Source organism: Macadamia integrifolia, chromosome 13 (assembly GCF_013358625.1).
Source record: "Macadamia integrifolia cultivar HAES 741 chromosome 13, SCU_Mint_v3, whole genome shotgun sequence".
Classification (NCBI taxonomy): Eukaryota; Viridiplantae; Streptophyta; class Magnoliopsida; order Proteales; family Proteaceae; genus Macadamia; species Macadamia integrifolia.
This window is the reverse complement of record NC_056569.1, coordinates 6386336-6390795: the sequence shown is the minus strand read 5'-3', so window position 1 is coordinate 6390795 and position 4460 is coordinate 6386336. Positions and strand designations below refer to the sequence as shown.

General features: G+C 36.9%; 1 long non-coding RNA gene across 2 annotated transcripts; it reads left to right on the top strand.

Moving 5' to 3' along the window:
- Positions 1 to 1579, top strand: LOC122059716. 2 transcript variants are annotated; one of them, XR_006134112.1, is made up of 5 exons: positions 1 to 24; positions 252 to 555; positions 694 to 753; positions 887 to 1005; positions 1109 to 1579. It is a non-coding gene; the product is annotated as an uncharacterized LOC122059716 (long non-coding RNA). The 2 variants fall into 2 exon arrangements; XR_006134111.1 differs by having other exon boundaries at positions 887 to 1579.
- The last annotated feature ends 2881 nt before the right edge of the window (positions 1580 to 4460 follow it).

The following is a 4460-nucleotide window of genomic DNA, read 5'->3' as shown; positions in this document are numbered from 1 at the left end:
TATGATGTAGGGGAAGAGCTTAAGGTATGGTGCTTTGATTCCCACTAGATGTAGGCTTTCTACTCTCTCTCTCTCTCTCTCTCTCTCTCTCTCTCTCTCTCTCTCTCTTTTTATGCATCTGGTGATCAATTACAGTTTTTAATCATCTGAATTCGCCTTTTTATTTATTTATTTATTTATTTATTTATCACCTCTTTTGTAATGATGTGCCTTTTTCCATTTCTTCCCAATTATATTCATTTGGGCTTCAGGATATTGATACTGCTGGCAAGATATAAAGATAAAGGCCTAACGGCTAGTGAACTTGAAGATTTGGTTCTGCTAGTTGGGTACCAGCTTATATATGCGGGACAGTTACACGGCTTTAGCCTCCCTTTATCTTTCTGGGTCTGTACTTCTCTTACATCACATGGCTGAAAGATGAATTTTAATGGGGCCTGCAAAGAGAAACTTCTTGTTCAAATAAGATAAGTTCGTTGTGTACTTGTGCTTTCTACCAGATATTGGATTTCACAGATCATTCTGGACAGACAGCTTGTCTAAACTTGCTGGAAGGTAAACTATTCAACTAATTACTGATTTCTTTGTCCACAATTGATGATTCTTTCGATTTCCTTTATAGCAGTATTAACACATTATTTCTGATCATACTTATTCAAATATATTTAAGGTTTAAAATGATTGATTATATAGGTTGATGTATCTTGAGCCTCGCGAAAAGAGAGTATGAAAACCCATTTTTATACAAAAAAGGTATTTTCTCTTGCATTTAATCTTTACAGCATGAGTTATCACATCGGTTCTGCTTTTGGTACCTTGGAGAATATTTGGGCTTCTATTTTCTGATATATTTGTTGTAACTGTTGCTTTGCATGTTTGCTTGAAGCTGGAAACTAGACGTTGAATTATGTGATGCCATCACAAATGATGATATAAGTGTCACTGAATGTTACAAAAGGAAAGGTCATGAAGTAATTGTAAAGCAGTCATGGTATTCTAATATCTGTATGTTCTTAGAAGTATCCTGGAGAGAAACTAAATTATTATTCTCCTTCTACATTCTTTTTTGTTGATTCATGCACAAAGCAAAAATATCCTCCTCTTGCAGGTTTTGTCTAGATGGAACGTTACAACGGAGCCTGTTATCTCTGCTGTTCTTCTGATATAGCAAATGAATGTTGAAAAGGTTCTCAATTGTTGCTATGCCAGATGTCCATGACTGGAGTAAAGTAGATGAACTTGAGAAAGACTCCATTCTCAAGATGATGCTTCAATCTCATCACCAAGGAGACAAAATGGGGCTGAGTAATGGCACCTAGCAAGATCTGAATTGGATTCTGATGAAAATGACTCGAGTTGTCCTAAATGCCTAGTCCTTTCTGTGGATGAGCATGTCACAAGCATTCCCACTGCAATGTTGGGTTTGGAGTATGGAAAATCAGAATTTAGGTTCTGACTTTTCATAATAAAACTAGATGAGAGAGGTCATCCTAGTAACAATACCGAGAGAATGGCTATAACGTTGTGTCATGACTCGTGTTCTGATAAATGGTATTGATTATATATTTGTTACCTTGTACTTTTAACAAGCCTTGTTCTTCAAATAGTTTCACATAGAATTGATTTTTTTTTTTTCTTATAATTTTCAAGGCATTATATTGATATGGGCGGAATTCAAATTGGAGTAAAATTTAAATTAGAACTAGTTGATGATGTACACGATATGTCTAACAAGTGTAATCTCATTGGCACTGTCACATTTGCACCCCAAGGAGAGAGAGAGAGAGAGGGGAAAAAGAAAAAAAATCCATGCCTTCCATATTTAGCGTAATTATTCCTGTGTTAATGAATTCATTCTTCAAATGGCTGAATGGTTACAGGAACGCATAAAACCATAATGGAAAACCATAGTGGACTAGTAAATTAACAGTTAAAGATAGATAATTACGAGCCTGAAATTGTTCACCATAGAAGACAACTAAATCCAATTCATGTGGATTTCTTGGTAGGCCCTGCATGAATTAACACCAGATAGGCATCTCCAAACAAAATGTAAAATCTTCAATGTTACCCAAACTTGTGTTTCCAATTCAAACTGTTCTCACCAAAAATGAACTACTCATTGTTAACATTGACAATCTGATTATAAATGCATTCTTCAATCAAGAAAAACCCTTTCAAAAAGAAGGTACCAGCGTGGTACACTCGTAAAGCCTGTGGGTTGCCAAACTTCAAAGGACTTAACCAAGTACAATACCAATCATATGAACCATCCAGGGTTGAAACCACCTGTTTGATTATCTGCATTGAAAAAAAAAGAAAAAAAAGAAGATTACATTAATGCATCAATTAACCTCTGGTAATAGTTCCATTATGCTATTACAATCATGCATGGGCATCTGGCTCGGGCTCTGTAGCAGGGTGGTCCTCCATTACAGCAGGAGCCTCCTGAGTGGACGAGTCTGAGACATCATTAATGGCAATGTCTTTAGCAGCAGGTGTGTCTCCTCCTCCTGCTTTCACCGCTGTTGGTGAAGCATCCTTTCCACCTTTGACATCCTTCCCATCCTTGACTTCCTTACCATCCTTGCCATCCTTGCCATCCTTGGCTTCCTTACCATCCTTTGCAGGTGCAGGTGGGGGAGGTATCATGTGAGGTGGAGGTGCGTGCTTCAGCTTCAAGAGTATCTGCCGCATCCTTGAAAGATCAGTGGGCTTCCCAGGCTTCAAGAGTATCTGCCGCATCTCTTCTTGAACTACTTTACCTTTATTTTTTATTTAAATACCTTGTCTTCTACATTATCCCTTTTTTGTTATCTTATTATCACATTGTCTCTATCTTCCTTATTTTTTTTGCCTTTTATTTATAATTAAATATTTTTCTAAAGAAATTACTTTCCTTCTTCGTGTGAAACTCTCATGCCCCCTTACTAACAAAAAAACTAAAAAAAATCTCTCTCTCTCTCTCTCTCTCTCTCTCTCTCTCTCTCTCTCTGTTCTCTGTGTGTGAAAATGCATGTGTACCTTCACTATATATACATTTTAAACAAATCCCTGCTCACCCCAATTCCTATTATGTTCTTTCGTGATGGTGCTAAGTTCCCAGTTCCCACAAAGTAAATTGGAAATATATAGCTGCCGTAATAAGAAACCAATGAAAACAACTTAGAATTAAACGGCACAATAAAAAATATGATTAATCATTTTGGAAAAAGAAAATGATATGATTTTAAAAGTTTAAATTTGAAAAAGAGCAAATTTCACTTCTCTCCCTTGACATTTTCATTTATTACACCCTCATCCCTTATGAAGTTTAAAATTATATCTATGTGTTGGTGTATGATGTCTTGTATTCCGTCGCAGTTTAATCCAGGGAGTACTGCTGTAGCACCTAGACAGCCAGGACGGCGGTCCCGCTAGCTGGTTAGCGGGCCGTGGGGGTTGCAAGGGGGGCAGGAGGCCCCCCTGCATGCAGGGGGTGTAGGGGGGCGCAGCCCCCCCGCTCGAATTTTTTATTTGAGTGCAATTGTAGTTTAATCCAGATTAGGGTGGCAATTGTAGTTTAATCCGGATTAGGGTGGCAATTGTAGTTTAATACGGATTAGGGTTTTTTCTCGCTATATATTTGTAGCGAGGGTTTCTTTCTCTGTAATACAAACAATACTGAGAGGTGTGAGGACGAGCGATGTAACCTTATTCTCCATTGATAGTGAAGCAGGATCTCATCTCACCGGGGACGTAGGCAACCTTTCCGAACCTCGTAAAATCCGTGTGCATTGTTTGTTTTTTCCATTATCTTTTGCATCGTTTTAGGGTTGTGTTTCTACACTATGTCCCTTTGATTTTATAGATTCTTTCAATATTCTTCTTTTACTTCAACCCATGGGCTTTTTTCTTGGCATATCGATATTTTTATACCTTTCCCATCCTGCTAATCATCGTTTATCATTGATCACTAGATTGGGAATATTTTTCTTTCTTTTCTTCCCTTCGTTTAGCTGTTCAATGAATCCCTCATAAGCTAACTTTCATTGCTTCTTCTAAGAGAACTTTTCAAGGGAAGATTAACGAACATTACCAAACTCCACGTATTGGACTTAGATAAGGTAGGATCCACATGGTAATAGAGTAACCAACAGAAAAGTAAAGTAAGCTTTACCACCACTTTACCATTTCACCAATGTGTTTGGTCATCCTACTTGAGGGAAGCTTCCTGAGACTGTAAAATAAACTCTCACGTAAGCATCTCTCTCTCTAATATTTAGAATATTTGTATCTTTATTAAGTTAAAAAAAAATCTTTATTAAACTCTCACGTCATCATCTCTCTTTCTCTCCTTATTTATCTACTCTCTTTCATTCTAATATATATATATATATATATATTATACAGTAATCATTAGTTTTTATATTAGATTCTCACTCTCCACTCTCTCAAAATCATGCTCTTGCAATTCAAAA